The sequence below is a fragment of the Hyla sarda genome, chromosome 5 (assembly GCF_029499605.1).
Source record: "Hyla sarda isolate aHylSar1 chromosome 5, aHylSar1.hap1, whole genome shotgun sequence".
NCBI lineage: Eukaryota > Metazoa > Chordata > Amphibia > Anura > Hylidae > Hyla > Hyla sarda.
In genome coordinates, this window is record NC_079193.1 from 351216882 (window position 1) to 351240139 (window position 23258).

Consider the following 23258-nt stretch of genomic DNA (forward strand, 5'->3'; position numbering starts at 1 on the left):
GCACGATTCGGCCTGGCTCATATTAAGTCTAATTGATCCCTAACGGGATTTTTAACAGCATACAAAATGAGTGTTGTCGTTTTCCCAAGTTGCAGTGTGACACGAGACATTATTTATAATATATAGAAAGCGGGCAACCCTCTTTTACTCTATAATGCCCACTACATCAGTTTTTAAGCTCCAAACCAGAGCTCCACATAGAAACCTGATCATGGGGGAGGAGGGAAATATCGCACACTGGGGGGGGGGGGGGAAGCAGAGTCCAATGATACAGTAAAATTTCCTATTAACACCTTGTTTTATGGAGCTGGGCACGAGGCCACCTGATCTGTACGAGAGCAGTAGGGTCTCACTTGCTCTATTTACACAATGCCGCGCTCGCTCTATCTACTCGGCGGAAACCGCCATCAATTAAATGGCGGAAAATAACTGGGAGCTGAGAGTGAGGGAGAAGGGCTATGTAAAGTGAGACAGCCTTCAGCTCCTACAGTAAAACGGAAAGACTTAATAAAATGTTCTCCGCAGAACTACAGACTTGAGGTTTTGTTGAAATAAATCTATATTGTGTATCTCAGGCTTTTACAGGACTTTTTATCCAATTCGGATGAATGCATATATCTTCGGTGTCTGTAGGCATCACCATTATTTTTAGTTGTGTTAAAACGGTGATTTAAATAAATTGTTCAGAAAAAGTTGCAAGCCGTCCGGTAAGTACAGGAAAACTTGGTGTTCATCACTATATCGCTAGTGGCTTCCGACAACTTAATTTCATCATGTAGTTGAATTCTAAAGTACACTTTCCTTTTCTCCTAATTTTTACAAAAAATGATGTCACAACATAAAGACTTTAAAAAAAAAAAAATCACTAACAAGCTAAAAAAAAAAAAAATTAAAATAAATTCCAATAATATTTTTGATAAACAATAAACAATTGACTCTGTACAAACTTACCAAAGCCCCTGATGACGTCAATTAGTGTGGTGAAACGTGCTGAGAGGAGGGGGCACAGTTTAAATATCATCCAAGCTCCTGGTAAATAGTTTCTGGGTGTATACTGCAGGTAACCTTAGGCTCAATAGTGGACTATGCCTGATGGCAATGAAGATCCTATCTCATCCTTACAGGACCTTTGATACTTTACTAAAACTTAACATTTAAAGGGAACCAATCATCAGATTTTACCCTATATAATGCTTGGCAAAGCGTTATATAGGGTAAAACCTTCATCCTCACCATCCCAGGGAAGCAACGCCCCCTCCGCTTGAGTGATGGGCCGCGTCATCGCTCTGCTTTGTCTGTTCAGTGAGCAGAGTGATGACGTGGCCCAATCAATGAAGCGGAGGGGGCGTCGCTGCCGGACGAAAAACAGGACTAGGTGAGAGGAGCTCACCGCCCAGGGGACTACTTAAAGGTGTGGCGGTGACTTGTTTATAAGTTCATATCCTCACCATCCCTTGGGGCAGGAGTGTCCCCCGAGAATGTGGAGGATACAGATTTTACCCTATATAATGCATTGCCAAGCGTTATATAGGGTAAAATCTGATGATTGGGTCCCTTTTAATGAATTCAAGATTTTTCTTGGAGCAGTATAAACCATTCACAGACAAACCAAAAGGAAGCACTAGCATCAGCATATAACTAATGTGAACAGGGGCAACATTGCTGGAGAGTAAATGTACAGCGAGGCAGAATTTTGCCACACGATGCAATTTTTTTTGTGAAGCAGAAAATATACGACCGCGACATATGTATCTGGCGGAATGGTCCCCGTTTTACTCCGAACTGATAAACAAGTGAAATCTGTTTATACGGGACTTTGAAATATAAACCCGAGCAGAAGACAGTCTTAAATATAAAGAAACATCTGGTGAAACATGCAGAAGGCTCGGGGCTCACATCTGCTACTGGAGCTGCGCTGCTCTGTTATCATTTGAGACATGGAGCGCATCGTGTAAGACGACGGAAGAATTAAACATGGCCTGCATTCCCTGTACTGAATGTTTAGTTTACATGTCACTGCTAATGTACAGACAACATGCTGCTCCGACATCCAGAGGTCCGTGAAGGTCACAAATACAGATTTCCCACCTAACGACAAGCTCCTACACACGGGGAAAAAAATTCTTGCACTCCACATTAAAAAATTAAGAAAATCTAAAGGAAGAAAATAAGCAGCAGGAACAAGAGGTAGAAAAATGATGCCAGTCGGCCTTTGACTCGATGGGGAACTACAGGAAACTACTTTGGAGGTTGTACTTACAGTGTAAAGGGCAAATTATTCTTCATTCCAAGAACTGACTGTAGGGAAGGGAAAAGTCTCTACAGGAAGGCTCAAAATGCTCCATTGTAGGCATTAGAGATCAGAAACTACTCACAGTGGTAATAGAAATTAAGTACGTGGGTCGCGGGGTCACCCATAAAGGAGATCAGCGCATGAGGAGGACTAAGCGGACGTTAATTCTGCACTTACTGGGAAGCCGCTAAGAGGGCTGATCCAGGTTTCAGGTCAGGAAAGTAGAATTTATTTCACCTTTTCAGAAGTGTATGGTCAACGCAAGACCGCAACGTGCAAGGAATATTATATGTGTTGCAATGATATGGAAAATACAACACCAGCCAGGGTTTTTATGTAAAGGGAAGCGGGGCAGAGCATCAATTTCAAATACCACCAGCATTCAGGGGTTACCATCGGGTCTGGTCACTACAGGTGACATCTAGTATTACAAAACAACCATTCAAATGAATGACCCACCACATGGAGGTTCCCATAGACATAACAGCAGCAGACCTGGTGGAATATCTAAAGGGCATTAGGGTGTGCAAACCATCCCAAAACAGACAATGCCTGTTGGGGGAAAAGGCGGCTCTGGCCTACAGAATTTCAACATCCTCTCTTTATTGGGAACATATGCATGCTCAGCCAAGAAGGCATGTGTCTGTACGACCCATGTACTTAAAGGGGTACTCCGCCCCCTGACATCGTATCCTCTATCCAATGAATAGGGGATAAAATTAAATCAGTGGGGTCCCTGCGCTGGGGACCCTCTGCGATCTCGGCTGCGACCCCCCAGACATCCGGTGAATGGAGCAAATTTTGATACGTGCCGGATGACTGCAATGCGGAGGCTCGTGAAGTCACGTCACACCCCACTCGTGACATCACGGCCACGCCCCTTCAATGCAAGTCTATGGGAGGGGGCGTGAAAGCCGTCACGCCCCCTCCCATAGACTTGCGTTGATGAGGCATGGCCGTGAAGTCACGATCGGGGCGCGGCCGTGAAATCACGAGTCTCCGGCACTGCACCCGAAGCTCTAAACGAATGCCGGGTGCACCAGGAAGATTGTGGGGGTCCCCAAAGGCAGGACCCCCGCGATCAGACATCTTATCCTCTATCCTTTGGATAGGGGTTAAGATGTCTAGGGGCGGAGTATCCCTTTAAAGGTAGAGGTCCCATGTAGTGTACAGGTTTTATAAAAGTGTTTAACTCATGAAGACAACCATGGCCCAAGATCTATCACCCTATAAGCTGGCCCTAGCAATGCTCTAAACAAGCACCTCTCTCACAGATCGATGCTTGTCTACCGAGCCTATTACATGGTAATCGTTCCTGTCAGTCGTCGGCTAATTATTTTTTATTGACAGGACAAAATAATCAACTGAACAATGAGCGTTTGTCAGCTGCTCACTAGCCCTATTAAACAGGGATATATCCACCATATACATTTTCCCCACCGTACTATCAATGAACCTCAACTTTGTAGATTTTAGGTTTAAAAGGTTCAAGTACAAGGGGTAACCTTCTCCAACACATTGGTGGAAAACTGCTAGGAGAAAGTTGCAGCAGTTCTGGGAACTCCCCATTGTACCCCACGGTTGATGAAAAGGTCAAAGGTCCCTTGAGCCATCCCCCGCCCCAATTGATTGAAAAAAAAATAAAAAATCAGCGGCTGAGCACATGCTTCCACTCAATATGGGACTGCTGAAGATAACCATATACAAATGCTCCGCTATGGAATGAACCGCATACCACTGAACAGGTCATATTCTTCGGACAAAACCTTTAACCTGGACAAAAAGCATAAGGATAAAAAGCAAAAACGCATCTTAAAATGAAACAAAAGTTAAATGTGTTATTCCAGCCTAGAAGTCGAAAGAAAATGCACTGACCACATTTACACATTCAATGTAGTTTGGCAACAACTCCAGAGTAACCCAGGTTTGCAGCACAGTAGCGGTGTACAACACGGTCCAGACGTCAGCACAGGTTACAAGGCACACTAATGGCATTTCTTACATATTAAAAAGCCTCTGTAGTACCGTAACTGGCTTAGAGAGATACAAAGACCAGCGCACGACAGTGGGGAAACTGCTTTGCTTGCATTTCTCAACAGCTGTGAAAGATTCTCTCTCAGGAGTAATTTAAATCATCGGTCACCGTGTCTAGAAAACAAAGACATCTCATCGGCCTAAACTTCCATTAGCGTGGATGGTAAAGAACAATGGTGTCCTGACTAGCGCTGAACCCTACTGAGATCCACCAAGAAGACCGTCACCTTTTAATTCCACTAGAAAAAAAAACAAGACATGGTTGCACATCCACGACATGCACCTAGAGCTAAAGCTTCTCAGCAACATTTCTTAAACTAACAGGTGGTTAGTGTACTTTATTATCATAAAGTGCAAGCCCACTAGCCACGTCACAGCCACCTGCAAGTAGCGGGTCCCTAACATCCCCAGCATAAAATGGCGCAGCACTGAGTGGTGACCACCATCGCCCCAACACCAGTGCCTACAGGGGGAACGACCCACTGGCCGAGCAGCCCCAATGCCACTCAAGCCAGTCCCTGGACCACACCTCCCCACAGACACTGTGCAGGGGCAGCAATGGATGCCACACAACACAGCCCCGGACCAGTGTGAACAGATGTAAAAAGCTAATTCACCATGTGCTCCCAAGCCAGAGACCAGGAGGCTGCCAGAAAAGGATAGGGCCCAAATGCAGCTTCCTGCTAATTTATAAAGGCCTGGGCTGAGGGGGGAGGGGCAGAGTGCTGACCAAGTGAAAATTCTCTAGTTGAATTCACATTGTTTTCTATCCCCCTCTTTTTTTGTTTTCACTTGGCCAGCACTCTGCCCCTGCCCCTCAGCCCAGGCCTATAGGGCCCTATCCTTTTCTGGAAGCCTCTCAGTCTCTGGCTGGGAGCACATGGTGAGTGAGCTTTTTACATCTTTTCACACTGGCGCGGTGCTGTGTGGCATCCATTGCTGCCCCTGCGCAGTGTCTGTGGGGAGGCGGGGCCCAGGGACTGATTTGAGTGGCATTGGGGCTTCTCTGCCAGTGGATCGTTCCCCCTGTGGGCACTGGTGTTGGGGCGATGGTGGTCGGCATATAGTGCTGTACCATTTTATGCTAGGGATGTTAGGGACCCATTACTTACAGGTGGCTGTGACATGGCTAGTGGGCTTGCACTTAATGGTCATAAAGTACACTAACAACCTGTTCGTTTAATAAATGTTGCTGAGAAGCATTAGATCTAGGTGCATGTTGTGGATGTGCAACCATGTTTTTTTCTCTAGTTGAATTCACCTTTTAATTCCATCCACAGGAGGGTGATGGGATCCCAACATCCTCTACAGAATGTAATTTTCCCTAATCATCTAATTATATTTTGCTTTAAAGATGGATAAAGTTGTGTAGCAGCAATTCAGCAGAACTTCTCAACTATCCACAGAACATATCTAGCCAGTGGGGGTCAGACTGCCAAGACCTCCATCAATCACAACTACAGGTGTCGTACAACTACAGGAGATCGGTGGCGGGACCCAGCTGTCAATCACAGCAAGGGACACGCCACAGGTGCCCCATAGATGCCATGATCAATCCTGATCCCGCATCTATGGTGTTGACAGGGGAAGCGCGCTCCCCCTGTTCACCAACAGCCGTGGTGCGATACGATTGCGGGTCGCCATTTGTTGCTATGGCAGCAGGAGGTCAGATCATGACCTTCTGCCTGCCTGCTACGGAAGCCTGCGAGATCCAGCCAGAGGCCGGATCGCACAGGCTGTAGTGTGTGCAGCTCATCAGGTCATATTGTGCTGCAGTACAAATGTATTGCAGCATAGTATAACCTGTAAAAAATAAAATAATAAGTTCTTTAATAAAAGTATGAAGTGTAAAAAAAAAAATTTCCTTTTCCCAATAAAAGCCCTGTATTATCACCATAAGAGATCAAAAACACAAATCATATACATAATAGGTATTGCCACATCAGTAATGACGTGTACTATAAAACTATGATGTAAATTATCCCGCACGGTAAACGCCGTAAACAAAAAAAGCACAAAGTTACCCAATTTTGGCACAAATAGCAGAATAAAAAAAGATCAAAAAGGTAGCACGTATTGCAAAAATAATACCAATAAAAAGTACAGCTCATCCCACAAAAAAATAAGCCCTTACTCAATGGAGTCGGACAAAAAAAAAAAAAGTTAGGGCTGTTGGAAAATGAATGGCAGAAAAAGATTTTTGCTCAGAAAAGGAAAAAGAACATAGAAAGCCATATAAAATGGGCATCGCCATAATCGTACTGACCCACAGAATAAATATAACCACTTTTACCGCGCAGTGCACACCATAAAAAAAATAGTTTAAAAAACGCCAGAAATTTTCTAGTTTTTTTACAATATTTAGGAGTTTTTCACAAAAAATGCTGCATGTGTCAACAAAAATGCACCACTTATATAAAGTACAATATGTCAAGAAAAAACTATCTCAGAATCGCTCCGCTCAGAAAAAGCATTCTAAAGTTATTTCCATTTAAAGAGACATGTAAAAAAATTAAATAAATTAAAAGAATGGTCATTAAGGTAATGAGCCCTACCTTGTCCAGATCCGCCCAGCCATTCGCCCACAGTTTTATTCTATGTGTATATCTTGCTATAACTGGCACGGGCGGAGCTTCTGCAGCTTAACTGGCACGGATGTCAGCGCCGCTTATGAATATTCATCCCCCTCCCTCCAGCTCTCCCTCTCTTCCCCGCTGCTAACTGGAGGGAGGGGGGATGAATATTCATAAGCCCGCCCGTGCCAGTTACAGGAAGATTTCCACATATAATATAACTACGATTGCGGGCGAACTGCTGGGCGGATCCGGGCAAGGTAGGGCTCATTGGAATCAGCATCTCCCGCAATATCCATCTGTACCTGTGGATAGTGCAGGAGAAAAACATGTGACAGTTTTCTTTTAAGGGGTTAAAGGCCACTGACTAAAACCACCATCCTGTTGTATCCGGTCTATTCTACAATTTCACTTATTATCACAGAGCATCTGTTATTGAGGCACCAAGCAAATGTTGTGACACTTTTATCTGAGCTGATCAATCCTGTTCTTCAGCCAAACCCTTGAAAATCACCACTTTTATCTGCTGCCCGTTAATAGAAATGACTACGTCTTTCAGGGACAAGATTCTAAACAAGCAATTAACCGTAGCGGTAGACCTTCACCCGCCACCAGCTGGCAAAACTTCTATGGTATAGCTTAAACTGGCCCACATTCACCCAAAACTGCATGAACCACCTGAAAAGTAAGTCTCCATACCAATGAGATCCTCAATAAGAGTCAATACCACCCTGAGCTCCATCTAAGGCATCTCTCTAGCCAACCATCACCTGCTCTATACAGACAAGGGGCAAGAACCCCAAAAATAGTTGTCTACAGTTGTCTACTGTTCCTTTTTGGCAAAAATATGGCTGCTTCTAACACATACTGTACATATAAGATGCCCAAAATTGTAAAGTTTGGCTCAGTTCTCTCTAACCTGTATGGGCACCTGAAGATTTAGGATAATAGCCACCCTCTATTGCCTGTATTTTCATCCAATCCCTACAGTTTCTTTTTATAATACATAAACCCCATCTCCCTGTGATATACTCCATATGAAGAAATACATTTCTGTAGATCAAACACAAGAGTTCTCTCTTCTAAGAAGGACATAAGCATTTGTGACGTTAACACTAAACCCTGCAGCGATATAAATTAAAGGGGTACTCCATTGGCTAGCGTTCGGAACATTTAGCTTTGGCAGCCACCCCTCCCACAGACTTGCATTGAGGGGGCGTGGTCTGATGTAAAGAGGAGGCCTGGCCGACCCCCACAGAGCGCACACAGCATTCGGAGCTAAATGTTTCAAATGCTGGCCAGTGGAATACCCCTTTGAAACGTTATGGACAAACCCCATAACCTACTCCGAAACGTATAGATTGGAGCTAAAGAGGCAGCTATGACAAAAGATACAAGTGATGAAAAGACAACAACATAGAGGGCATCTCAAGGACTTAGATGTAGTTAGATTTGGCCTTGATGGGGAAAGGTGATGCAACACTCCAAAATGCACAGGCACCGGATGGAGATATTCACCTTTCATTTTGTGCACACTTACCCATGAACACCTGAAATACGCAATAGAGTATTAGACGAACACAAAATCCTTCAGGGATCAATTCTTCGCTGAAATGTGAATTCATTTAGCCAACTGCCTGACCTTTGTTGAAAGGTTCGCTGAGAAAAAGCAACTAACATCTAGATTAAGGCTTTAACTTGACATCAAGGAGAATGAGGCTTCCTGACCATCCACTATATGTGAGGGATGGGTTTACTTGTGAAAGCCGCTGAGAGGTTTTCTAAGAAACAGTGAGGAACATTGGAGATTAATTGTTGGCAAGACACCATTTTCGATTTACATGCGAGTTATTATAGAGCGCTACTCCTCAGCCAATGTGCTGTAGGATTAATTACCGCCTCTCAGACAGTGCCGATACTGTCAGATAGAGAAGTGCAATTCTATCATCCTGACATACACAAATCCTGCAGACCATCGAATTTAAAAAAGGTTGTAATTTTAACCCATGAGCCTACAGCTCTGCACATAACTATCCATCACCAATATAAACAAGGCTACAAGAGTGGGCCAACAAAAGCGGGGTCGGCGCGACAGAGGGCCAACAAGAGCGGGGGCGGCGCGAAAGAGGGCCAGCAAGAGCGGGGGCGGCGCGACAGAGGGCCAGCAAGAGCGGGGGCGGCGCGACAGAGGGCCAGCAAGAGCGGGGGCGGCGCGACAGTGGGCCAGCAAGAGCGGGGGCGGCGCGACAGAGGGCCAGCAAGAGCGGGGGCGGCGCGACAGAGGGCCAGCAAGAGCGGGGGCGGCGCGACCGAGGGCCAGCAAGAGCAGGGGCGGCGTGACAGAGGGCAAACAAGAGAGGATAGTTAAAGGGCCAAGGGGATAACTGGCTTTCACCTACGGGTAGTAAGATTTAGCCACAGCACAATTAGTAATAAACAAGATACATCTTTTTCCTTTCCCAAGCACATATGTGACACATCAGTATAGATCACTTCACATGGTCACATTTTTCTCAGAAAGATAAAAATACAGCTGTCAGACCTTTGCGTGCACTATTCTACTCAAATGTGTAAAAAAAAAAAAAAAAAAAAAAAAGGAAATAAAAGTCAAAGAGCAGCAGAACCATAAGAACCAGGGATAAGAAGTAAAAAGCTTTAGTCCTATGACTAATCCTGTGCAACAAATACTGATGGAGCCAAGGCATCAATCTCCTGGCAGGGAGACTGGCACACTACGCCATGAATGTACCACTACTACTTTGGATTCTCTGCATGGAAAAAAACTAAGTAAGTTGTGGTTGGTTACAAACAAAGAAGCTAAGAGAATTGTGTCCATTAAAGAGGCTGAAATGTGTTCAACTTGCAGCGTACTGCCTCAGTGGGATTTAATATACAACCTCATTATTGGTTGACATTTCTACGTTTGAGAAGAAGCCCGAAGAACTTCTGTATAAGTGGTGAAATCCTAACAAGTCCAACTGGTTACACAGAAGTCCCTGATCGATTCCCCACCACTACATCTGAACGCTCAGCACAGCATCTTAGAGTTTTAGTCCATCCTTTATTGCTAAAGGTATCCTATATAGTCAAAAAGACAATGGCAGGGACTACTACAGCTGCTACTGGGATCCCCAACCATCAGCTGAAATCTGTGAAGGAAATGACAAGTGTTTATCCTGCAGTGCCTCCACAGGGGAAATTAAGCATTACATTATTTTCATTGAATTCAACAGGTTGTTCGTGGAGTATATGAACATACTGGGTCATTCAGAGCAAGAGGGGCTCTTTGTTACTCCATGTACTAACTGTTTAGGGTACAGAAAGGGAATCCCTATAGACTAAACTCAATAGATGGCCATCAAATACACAGGAGGCTATGATGTTCCATAGAAACAACTTTTCTACAAAATAAGGGATTGCTCAATGGACAAAATTGGTTGTTCAAACAGCTTACGAATGTATATAACAAAAGGAATACTGCCCCATGTCCATGCTTTCCTGTATTTCTGCCAGACTCCGTTCACCAGACTCAAACCGATACAACATGTAACCGCAAAACCCAATTATTGGCTGCAATGATGTCTACAAGCAATGCCATCTATGGGGTCTGGTACACAAAGATTAGCAGGGGACCAGAGAGGTGTTGGCATGGGAGTGAGTGGATTTGTAAAGTGTAAAAGGGAATCTGTCAGCTCTATATCATGCTCCAAGAGGTACAGGCAGATCGCTAATAGGGAGAGATAAAGGATACCTGTCTCTTAGCAGATAGCTGTTTGCAAAGTTATAGAATCATGTTTTCCCTCACAGAGACAGTGCTGAGCTACAGCATGCATGCCTCCTTCCTCCCCCACCCCTCCCTCCCTGCTCTACATAATAGATGAACAGGGTTATCAGCAATGAGCTTGCACATTAATCATGCGGAACAGGTGGGGTGGGAGGGAGGAGGAATGCATGCTGACTCAAGCTTATAAGAAAAACATCATTTTATAACTATGCTACTAGCCATCAGCTAAGAGACCAGTCTCATTTGTTCTACATCCCCATGTTGCTGCTCTGGGCCTCAGATTATATAGTAGGTATACACCTCCCCTCCCAGCTCTATCTGTATACTGCGGCTAGCTCTATGGGATCAGGATATATAGTAGTTATACACTTCCTCTGAAGCTGTGTTCATACATTGTATTTTTGCTGAGTTTTTCTTCTGCTTTTGCTGTGAAAATGTGATTTTATTGCATTTGTGCAAACCATAAACCGTATCATTTTCATAGTGCATTTGGAACAACTGTTAATAGAAAGATCATTGATTATTATTGGGGCTACATTTTAGGATCACCGAGTCTCCAGGGGAAAACTAGAATTTTCTAAAAACAAAAAAAATAATAAAAACACGTTCCGATCTGCTGCAAACAATCGTTCACATTACAGCCATATGTTCGGCGAGGCCCAAGTCTTTGCCTCCATGGGTGATTGTGACAAATGCATAGAGCCAGTGGATGACATTAACTAATATACAGGCTGACACATCTGCACTAGTTTTCTTTGAGGGAAAAAATAAGAAACACGTTTGGGTATAATCCTCGCGGCAGCACAGGCCGAACCACATGAAAATCAAATGTGTATAAATCCTAATCTAACTGACACTGTATCCATAGTGTATGGGGCAGCTGGCTGGCAAGGCATGCTGTGACATGTAGTTCAGCAGCTTGAGATCAATAGAATTGCTGTTCCTTTAGGCCAGGCACGTTGGAGGCTATACTACACATGACAGGAGCCGCTGTGATACCAGTTTTGCGCCGTACGTTGTGGTTTACTCTCCATGTCGTCGTCCTGCAAACATTTGTAAATCATTTAAAACCAGCGGAGACATTTCAGATGTTGGCTGCAAAAGTGAGTGGTGAGAAGCGAGGAGATTTCTATGGTCGAGAAATCCGAAAAATTGTCAGCGTGTGTGAGGACAGCGATCAATAAGACGTCTTGAGATATGATGTATGAAGAAGCAGGTCATGTGGAGCGCAGACACTTACCGGCACATAGCAGGGAATAGGAGCAATAGATCTCTATACAGATTCCACCGTACGCAGTAATGGCGAATCAATCAGATATCAATACAAAAGCTGGAGGTGTCCGGAAAAGATCAGTGACCCTTAGACAGTATTCCCAAACCTCGTAAAACTACAACTCCCATCATGCCTAAGAACCTTTGGCAGCGAATTATGTTATCACCCATTGAAGTCAAGGTGGAGATAAGCAGATGGCGCTTATTCAGCATCTTCTAAGATTGCGGATCCTTAGGGTCTTATTCACACGGCGGAATTTTCGCCTCAAATGAAAGCCCATAGACTTCTATGGGATTCCGCACTCCCATTCACACTTCTGAAATTCCGCTTGCGGAATTTCAGAAGTGTGAATGGGAGTGCGGAATCCCATAGAAGTCTATGGGCTTTCATTTGAGGCAGAATTCCGCAATTGGAATTCTGTAAACGGAAATTCTACCATGTGAATAGACCCTTACCGCTCCCGCCATAACAGAAGGTAAAATATTGCACCAATCCACCCTTAACCCAGTGTTTAATGCCTTAAAGGGGTACTTCTTTGGGGGGAAATTTTGCCAGAAAGTTAAAAAAGATTTGTAAATTACTTCAATTAAAAAAAAAAAAATCTAAATTTTTCCAGTACCTATCTGCTGCTGTATGCTCCGCAGGAAGTTCTTTTCTTTTTGAATTTCCTTTCTGTCTGACCACAGTGCTCTCTGCTGACACCTCTATCCATTTTAGGAACTGTTCAGAGTAGGAGAAAATTCCCATAGCAAACCTAACCTGCTCTGGACAGTTCCTAAAATGGACAGAGGCGTCAGCAGAGAGCACTGTGGTCAGACAAAGGAAATTAATAAAGAAAAGAACTTCCTGTGGATCATATAGCAGCTGATAAGTACTGGAAGGATTAAGATTTTTTAATAAAAAGTAATTTACAAATCTGTTTAACTTTCTGACACCAGTTGATTTAAAAAAAATAAATAAATAAAATAAAATGTTTTCCAGGGGAGTACCCCTTTAACTCCCAGCATGCCAAAGACCGCATGCAGGCATCCTGGTTGGAAAATTAACTCCACTGGATTTATAGTTTTTTTTTTTTTTTTATCAACTTGTACCAAAAAGTTAAGATCTGTAAATTACTTCTACTTAAAAGTCTTAATCCTTCCAGTACTTAGCTAACGTATGCTCCAGAGGAAGTTCTTTTCTTTTTGAATTTCCTTTCTGTCTGCCCACAGTGCTCTCTGCTGACACATCTGTCCATTTTAGGAACTATTCCTTACATGGACAGAGGTGTCAGCAGAGAGCACTGTGGTCAGAAAGAAAGGAAATTCAAAAAGAAAAGAACTTCCTCTGGAGTATACAGCAGCTGATAAGTACTGGAAGGATTAAGATTTTTTAATAGAAGTAATTTACAAAACTTTATAACTTTCTGGCACCAGTTTATTTAAAAGAATATGTTTTACAGTGGAGTACCCCTTTAACCACTAGGCTGCAAGATGATCCTGGTCATATTAGCAAATTTTGGAAACTCACTGCGAAATCTGCCCCCTATAGGTAATGGCTGGAGGTGAAGGGGAGGGATTGTGGGGTCTTAATCATATTAGTTTTTCATTAGTAAAGAGAAACAATGATCTAAATTTTTCCCAGAGAGTATATAGGAGAACTGTAATTGAATTCAAGGTCTATACACAATGTGTGTTGCATCTTTGTAAGGATCTGTGTACAGGTCAGTCGCTCGCACAAATATTTCACACAAGATTGGATTCGGCAATCGGCAGAGGACTGAGTGGCACAATGAATAAGAGCATCAGCAAATCCACGCCGGCCGGCGACATCACTAGTATGAGATAAGCCGCCATTACTGCTCGCTGACCTGCAATGAGCTGACGCTGTTTGGGCCGCTCTCTCGTCTCCACAATAATTGTTTGGAGGAGGTTTCTGCAATATCAGCCAATGCACAGACAGCGGAGATTCATGAATTAGCCATTTCTTGACGATCTGTACAATGTTCTGATGAGATCCCACGCTTACTCTCTGCATAAAACAAGTTCTCTCTATCAGGATAGCAGCTTAGCACTTTAATTTAAATGAGCACTGTCAGATACAAAAACTTTTTATATGCTGTACATGTTGGCAACATTAAGCTTTCTAATATACTTCATAAGAGAATTTTATTTCCTTTTTTTCTATAAAAAAAAAAAAAAAAAAAAAAAAAAACATGGCTTATATAAACCACTAGGGGGTCCCCATACCATCCAGTACATAATCCTTTGTGGCTGCAGCATCATCTTTGTCCCAGCTGAAACACAGGCAGGGACAAAGTCCAGGAAGTGAAGGCGGGACTAGTACTCCTCTGTGCTCACTCCTGTCTTATCAGACTGCAGAAAGGAGGGGGTTAAAGAGCTGCCTGCATTGATTTAAAGAAGAAATGGACAAGTAAAGCATACAGGAATATCCTGCACTCACCACACAGCGTCCGACTCCAAGCTTCCAACCGGCCGGAAGAAGCGTGCCTTGCCCGAAAACTGCCGGTGTTCTCCTCTGAGCGCCTACGCATCTCTGCAGTCCTGGTCCCTGGCTGATCCGGTTAGGAGCTTCGAGTCTGATGCTGTGCGGTGAGTGCAGGATATTCCTGTATGTTTTACTTGTCCATTTGATACTAAGTTTATCCCTATATCACGTTCTAGCACCTCCGCTGACTCAATACTGAAGCCGGGCATCTGCTTCACTGCTACATATTACCCTCCACCTGTTTAGTGTAATTGGAATACGACTCAGTGGTGCTGTCCTATCTCTATTGAAAGAAGAGACAGCACATCACAGCAGACTCAGGGAGGAAGTGAACGCATGGTGAGTGAGGGCAGGCTCAGTGTTTTTCTAGAACACGCCCCTTTCTGAGGAGTGGATGTCAGTATGAGTGAGCAGCAGAACGGAGGGATTTGTGAGCCAAATACAGAAGCTAGACACATAAGATATTTAAAGCATTTGGATGACCTTGTGAGTAACATATAAGCAGTAGAAATTCCAGACTACAGCACCGAACATCGGAGACTCTGAATATCGGAGCATATGCTTGAGAAAGGCATTTGTATGTCGAAACGTTGCACTATGGGGAGCTAATAAAGTAAAACTATCAAGATCCTGAGTCTCCGATGTTTGGTGCTGTAATCTGGCATTTCAATTATCTAAATATTATATATATATATATATATATATATATATATATATATATATATATATATATACATATACATTTTATATTCATTTATCTCTGGACTGGCATTTCTGGATGATTACTGACACGAATGAAATCCAGTGCTGTCTTTTCACCACTTTTTAAATATAAGCATTGTTTATTTTCAGTAATATGACGGGAATGCTTTAAAGGGGTACTCCGGTGGAAAACGTTGTTTTAAATCAATTGGTGCCAGAAAGTTAAACAGATTTGTAAATTACATCTATTAAAAAAATCTTAATCCTTCCAGTACTTATAAGCTGCTGAATACTACAGAGGAAATGGTTTTCTTTTTGGAACACAGAGCCGGCTTCTTACATGACAGTGGGCTCAGCCTATCACCGGCCGAGGCGGAACATCGCTGCGGCCGGTGATAGGCTGACGGCTGTCCGACGTTCTGTCCCCAGGAAGCAGATGAGGCCGGTATCGGACCAACGGGAGGCGAATTAAAGTTTTTGTTTATTTTTTGCAGCCCGGGCATAGGGATACCACACAGTATAGAGTGTCAGCTCCGGCGGCCGCAACAAACAGGAGGACGAGGAGGGCAGCACTTGCGGGTGACGTGTCATTTACCCCGATGGGGACAGCGCAGAGCTGGGCTGATAATTAATTCATTCCCGAGGGGAGGGGCCAAACCGTTATTGCCGTATGGGTTAAAATTCATATCGTGCAGCACAAAAATTTCAGTATTCGGTATGAACCGTTATACCGCCCAGCCCTATGTATGTTTTTATTAAATTTTCAATAAAGTTTGTTACAATTTTTTCCATAATTGGCCTCAGTGTTTTGTGAGAGGACAGTTTGCCTCCTGCAATCTAATGGAGTGGAAGAACAACTATGTCATGGCAATAAAAGTTACAGACTAGAAAATGTAAATATACAAAAAAATCTCCATGAGAACAGGCACCGAACAATTATACGTCCTCACAGCACTGACTTTCCAAATGTATGTTTCTAACCTCCTGCTGCACTCCGTCACCTTCTAAGAAACTCAACAGGGCCGATATGCAGCCAAGCTGAGAAATCACCTAAATACTAGTAGACAAGCCTGACTAGGAGGCACACAGAGCATGGCCTAGATACACCGAGCGCAGGAGACTGAAGTGCTGGAGATGCCAACCTTCCCTACTCCTGTCTTGTCACGTTTAAGATGCTCGGCGTATGAGCAATGACATAAAATAAAACTATAGACCCAGACAATAAAAATAAGCTTGTCTACACTTCAGGAGTCCAGGCCCCGCAGCATGGCAGGATACTCGACAAGAACACTGCCAATACAACCGGCTCCAGCATTCACTGTTCTTTACGGATCAGCTCGTAACTGCTGGAGTAAGCCAATAAACTGAGATAAATACATTATAAAGACATAATATACAAGTGTACATATGTGAGGGGTTATTATGAGGGTTACTGAAACATCCAAAGCTGCCAATACACTTCACAGAGCTATTCCTCCCAACCTCCCCATACATGCAATAGGGGAAATAGGAAAAAGCTTATGTCCCCCCGAGAAGAGGATCAGACATGTTGAAATCCAATGGCTGATCCATCCTCGGCAATATCTACTGGATAGGAAAACATTTTTGAATAGTGGAGTTTGACGATTGAGACACCATCTGACCATCGCCATCCACATATCAGCATGCTAAGTAGAGGATCCATCTGCTTGACCACTACTCATGCTGCTGGAGGATAGGTGGTTGGGGTGGCAAGAAGAACAAGGGTGGTAGCCTGTAAACCCTTTTAGAAAATGGTTTTGGGGTTTTAAACCCCCGTTGTTTGTGAGATCATCCAATCATCTAAGCACTGATCCTTGATAAGCGGATTTCAGGGTCTTTAGCTGCTGCTTACTCCAACTCACCATTCAGAACACATAAATGTTGATTTTCTGTGTATGGCCAGTCAAATCTCTCCAAAAGACCACCATACCCAGACCAGATTTTCAGTTTCATATTTATTATGTACCCTTTAAGAAAACCAACAACCGCCCCACACACACACAAAAAAAAAACATCTCCCAGACATATTTGTGCAGTTGTGGGTAGGGCTGGGCAGTATGGCCAAATATGTGTATTGCGGTATTTTTATAACTTATGGCGGTTCCACGGTATATTATATATAAAATTAATTAGCCCAGCGCTGCGCTGTCCCCATCGGATACTACTCACATCACCCACAAGCACTGCTCTCCTCGTCCTCCTGTTTGTTGCGGCCGCCGGCACTGACACTATAGTGTACCCCTATGCCCGGGCTGCAATAGGTAAACAAAAATAAACTAACACATGTTCCTACGTTGGCCCTTACGCTCTTCCTGGGGACGTGAACGTCGGACAGCCGTCAGACTATCACCGGCAGCAGCGATGTTCCGCCTCGGCCGGTGATAGGCTGAGCCCACTGTCATGCAAGAAACCGGCTTCTTACATGACAGTGGGCTCAACCTATCACCGGCAGAGGTGGAACATCGCTGCGGCCATTGATAGGCTGACTGCTCTCTGATGTTCCATTCCCTTGGAAACTGGTCCGGACCGATGGGGAAGGAGAGTTAAAGTTTATATTGTTTACCTTTTGCAGCCCGGGGAAAAAGGAATACTGTATAGAGCAGTGGTCACATATGATTAGTTCCCCGATGTGGTGACAGCACAGCGCTGGGCTGACAATTCCTTCATTCCCAAGGGAGGGGCCAAACCGGTATTGCGGTATGGGTTAAAATTCATATCGTGCAGCACAAAAACTTCGGAATTCGGTATGAACCGGCATACCGCCCAGCCCCCTAGTTGTGGGTGGTCGTTTCACAGATGTATCACATCATACCTTGATTTAGATAATGTGGAAAGAAAGGCTAGATACTTTAACACTGTTTTCATAAGACAACTCCTTATCCATTGCCATTGCTGTTGGCCATCTCTGACCGCACAAATTACAGTAAACTTCAGTGAAATAGATGTAAGCAGGCCATACAAAGCCCATATGAATCCCCTGACTTGTCATGAGTAGAGATGGATAGGTTACTGCACAACCCCTTCGGGCCCTGCTCATCTCTTGGAAGAATAATAGATCAGAGATCATCTTCAAATCCCAAGAATCAGGCAGCCAACGTGTCTAAAAAATGCCTTCTTGGTGCCCTTGCTTCTGTTAGAGGTTTTCCATTGATGGGCATGAAGGTTCAAATTGCCTGGCCATGAAGAAAAAGTGACATCGGAAGTGATAAAGGGTGCATGCACAGCACGTTTTTGCTATACAGTTCCCGTATACGGTTTCAAGTTAAAAGCTTTATGGAACCGTATAGAAAACCGTACACATTGCCTAATTATTTAGGAGACAATCTCGCTAAGGCCTCCATTATGTCAGAAGGATTACAATTATAACTCAATTATGCATTATTAAATATGGTCAACAAAAATATAAAAATAGAATAGAATAAGTTATAAAAATATGCAGGTTTACTGGTTATAATTGAGGTGTCTAATTTAGCGCCGTCCCCCCGATGATCGGAGAAAATTAGGTACTGCAGGTGTTAAAGTAAAAAAAAAAAAATATTCTTCAAACCAACCATCAAACTCCGAAATCTGCAAAACCTGAAGCTGTAACCAGAGACAAAACCCAACGACTCGCGAGCCAAATGAAGCCATCAGAGATCTGGGTTCTATTATTACATTTTAGAAGTTCCTCAAGGCAAAACTTGGGGCAAGAAGCAGCTCCACACTCCACTCCATACAATAAAAAGTTATGAAACACGCCATTCACTGGATTTTGTTTTCTATGTTTGGAAATGATATATATATATATTTTTTTTTTTCAGGCTTTTTGCTCCTATTATTTCTGTAGAGAGACCAGTCTTCCGGGCCTCGAGATATCTGTCAGGAGTCAGCTGGTGTCTTAGATAAACACAAATAATTTAACTTTCATTAGTCTACGTTCACACTGTAGAATTTTGAACTCAAATTTGAGTCTCATAAAAAAAAAAAAAAAGCTTATTTTAAGCAGTTGAAGAATTATTTTTATACTCATCCTTTGTTTTATGGACAAATTTAACCTCTTAAGGATGCAGTCCTTTTTGGCCTTAAAGGGGTAGCCCAGTGGTGAAAAACTTATCCCCTATCCTAAGGCTAGGGGATAAGTTTGAGATCGCGGGGGGGTCCGACCGCTGGGGCCGCCTACGATCTCTCTGTACGGGAGCCAGGCTCTCCGGCCAGATAGCGGGTGTCGACCACCGCACGAAGCGGCGGCTGACACGCCCCCTCATTACATCTCTATGGCAGAGCCAGAGATTGCCGAAGGCAGCGCTCCGGCTCTGCCATAGAGTTGTATTGAGAGGGCGTGTCTGCCGCAGCTTCGTGCGGGGGTCTACACACCCCCTTCCTGTGGGCTGTCGGGGCTCCGTACAAGAGATCGTGGGGGGGCCCCAGCGGTCGGACCCCCCGCGATCTGCAACTTATCCCCTATCCTTAGGATAGGGGATAAGTTGTTCACCACTGGATCTCTCCTTTAAAGGGGTACTCCACTGGAAAAAAAATAAAAAACATTTACATCAACTGGTGCGAGAAAGTTAAACAGATTTGTAAATTACTTCTTTTTAAAAAATCTTAATACTTTCAGTACTCATCAGCTGCTGTAGGATCCACAGGAAGTTCTTATCTTTTGGAATTTCCTTTCTTTCTGACCACAGTGCTCTCTGCTGACCCCTCTGTTTATGTCAGGAAGTGTCCAGAGCAGGATAGGTTTGCTATGGGGATTTGCTCCTACTCTGGACAGTTCCAGGTATGGACAGAGGTGTCAGCAGAGAGCACTGTGGTCAGACAAAGGAAATTCAAAAAGAAAAAAACTTCCTGTGGAGCATATAACAGCTGATAAGTACTGGAAAAATTAAGATTTTTAAATAGAAGTAATTTACTAATCTGTTTAGCTTTCTGGCACCAGTTTATTTAGAAAAATGTTTTTCCAGTGAAGCACCCCTCCACTGGCCAGTGTTCTGGCTGCATTCGGAACATTTAGTTCCAAACGCTGTGCCTGCACTGTGGGGCCACATCTCCCAGAGAATGCTGCCGTCGCCACCCGCTTCTCTCCCCCTACCTGTCCTGGGTTCCTCCTTAGTCCAACAACCCCCCCCCCCTCCTTATCCCCTGGCCAGAGACCGCCGCCACCCGCTTCTCTCCCCCTACCTGTCCTGGGTTCCTCCTTAGTCCAACAACCCCCCCCCCCCCCCCCTTATCCTCTGGCCAGAGACCGCCGCCACCCGCTTCTCTCCCCCTGCCGTTCCTTAGTCCAACCACCGCCTCTGCCCCATTGCCTCCCCATCCCAGGTAATTATAAAACCGGGGATGGGGGAGGCAATGGGGCAGCGGCAGTCTCTGGCTGGGGCAGTGGGGGGGGGTGCAATTTTCGGATTATCGGCAAGGTAATTGCAGATACCGATAACGTCCAAAATCGTGAATATCGGCCAAACCGAAAATCGGTCGATCCCTAGTATCGATTGACCTTTGGTGGCCAATTGAACTTCTCGAACTTCTGCGATTGCACAGCGGGGCGTTCGCTATAGACGCAGTGAGCAGCAGCTATATCATGATGCATCGCCTGAACGCGAGACTTTTACTTCTAAGGGATGACGGCTGGCAGATATGGCGGTATTACCCTATAATGGACATATTTTACTGATCGTAAACAATTCAGTAAGCAGGGAGGCCGGCATCTATATTACATTCCTGGCAATGAAACACATCGCACTCCTGTAAAGAGGAAGGAAAGGAGGGGGGGGTTACAGATTACACTGCGAGCTGCCATCACCGCTTTAATATACATCTCTATGTAGTATTGCAAATGAGAAAAATGCTAAATGTATTGCCGGTCCCACTGGCTCGTAAGGCATAAGAGGAAATATTTGCCTTGGTTCTCTGCTGACAATCTTTTCCCGCAAAACAATGGTCGTTGCTCTATAAATCGTCAGATGTGTCATTAATCATTGTCCTATTGAAGGAGCGTGGAGATGGCTTCCTCTTCTCGCCTGTGCAATCTGCGCGCCGCTCACTGCACCACAATGACATCACTACATAAATGCTGAACGGTTGAATGGTATATGCCCTGAGAGACACCCGTTATTCTGTCGACAAGAACAAAAAAAATAAAATTCGCCACTTGGAAGTGAACATATATTATACATGGGAACAGAAGAATTACCTAGAAACCCATATTATATCAATCAGTACAGGAATGTATGTTTACCACAAAGCGCACACCGCGAAAGAACAGGATTCTGGGTGTTCAGACTGGAGGTGGACGTCATATCTGGGGCTGTGTTAGGTTATGTTCACACTGTGAAGTGTCTGTGCGGAATTCTGCAGGAATATTCAGCACGAACATTCTGCTGCAGCAGAGTCCTATTGATTTCAATGGGATTCTGCAGCGCTGTGCACACAGCACAATTTCCACAGCAGATGTTTCTGCAACGGAAATTCTGATTCCAGCGTCTGTCGAAACAACAGACTTTCTGCACATTGCCATCTATAAGAAAGAGCTTTTCCGCATGGTCCTAGCTCAGATCCTGGCAGATGATTCGAATATGAAGAGAGTCTGCCCGTATTTTACAGGCGGACATTCCGTACGGAATTGCCTGTCTGAACACGACCTTACTACTATTTATTCCTGGGCCTTGTTCAATGTGTGAGAAAGATTCTGCTCGAAAACCATGTTTTCTATGGGATTCTGCTGCACTGCATACACGGCAGAATTTCCAATTGTGGTCTCTGCGGAAAGAACTGACAGGTCAAGTCTTTCGGCTGAATCCGCTCAGAAAACCCAATGCAATTCATGGAGAAGGCACATTTTCGAGTGGTCGTAGCACCAACATGTTCTGACGGACTCTTCTGCTGTCTGTGAAATGTCCAATAAAATTTTTTCGGACAAACAATCTGAAAAAATACGCTGCCTGAACATTTAGGCTAAAGCTCAACAAACACAGACGCTTTCCAAATGCACCTGCTCCTGGTTTGTCTGTAGCACCATGGCTTAGTGGTTAGCACTGTTGCCTTTCAGCGCTGCAGTCCTGGGTTCAAATCCCCAAGGACAACATCTGTAACTACGGCGTCCATTTTAGGACAGTCGTCAGCAGTAACTCCGCCATGCGTCAGGCAAAATAGCGTCCCGCCTCCTCAATTGGACCAATCCTCCGCCAGTAGTCAGCCACAACTCCCTCATCCGAAACGCTGTCATCCCACAGACTATTCTTCCCCAGACGCAACTTCCTGCCGCATAGCAGAGACTACGCTGCACAGTCGCAAACTGTGAAACTTGCACGTGTACTACAGACACTACATATGCTACAGAGTCTGTATAGCAGAGCCGATACTGAATAGTGTGTACAGCAGAACCCGTATAGCAGAGAGCAGACACTCATTTGGCTCTGCTACATGGCAGGAAGGTTTTTCGTCTGAGGGATGACGGAGTTTTGGATGATTGAGGACGGAGTTGCAGCTGACACCTGACGGAGATTGGTCCGAGGGAGGAGGCAGGACTCTGTTTCGCCTGAAGCGGGACGGAGTTATGGCTGACAACTGACAATGTCCTAAAATGGACACCATATGTAACAAGTTTGAATGTTATCGCAGTTTCCTACGGGTACTCAGATTTCCTCCCACACTCCAAAAACATACATACAGATGGAACAGAGAGTCATGACAAGCTCTGCAGAATGTGTGCGCACTATATAAAGATTATATGACGTTTTGGGTGACTTAAGTAAAAATGGCTCAAACCCTATAGAGCGATCCCTCAACTTAAAATAGCCTCAACATACAATAGTTTCCCCATATAATGGTCTTTTCTGGATCATTGTAACTTGAAACCAGACAACATACAATGTACGGACAGTCCAGATCTGTGAAATGTGTCAATGGCTGGAAGAAACCGACCAATCAGAATGGACATTTCACTGGTAAAACCCCTGCATTACTGAAGTGTATGCACTGACTGGTGTCTGGTAGCGCCCCCTACAATACAGGGAGGTACTACATGTTCTGTACTCCTCTTTACCTGTGCCAGTGTTAGCCACTCCTTTGGACACCAGGTGAGGGCGGCTCCATTTTACTTTTTTAGGACAT

The 23258-nt window shown here is 44.3% G+C and overlaps 1 protein-coding gene across 1 annotated transcript in view; it reads right to left on the bottom strand.

Moving 5' to 3' along the window:
• Nucleotides 1-23258, bottom strand: part of EIF3H (eukaryotic translation initiation factor 3 subunit H) — a 189035-nt gene that overhangs the window by 73183 nt on the left and 92594 nt on the right.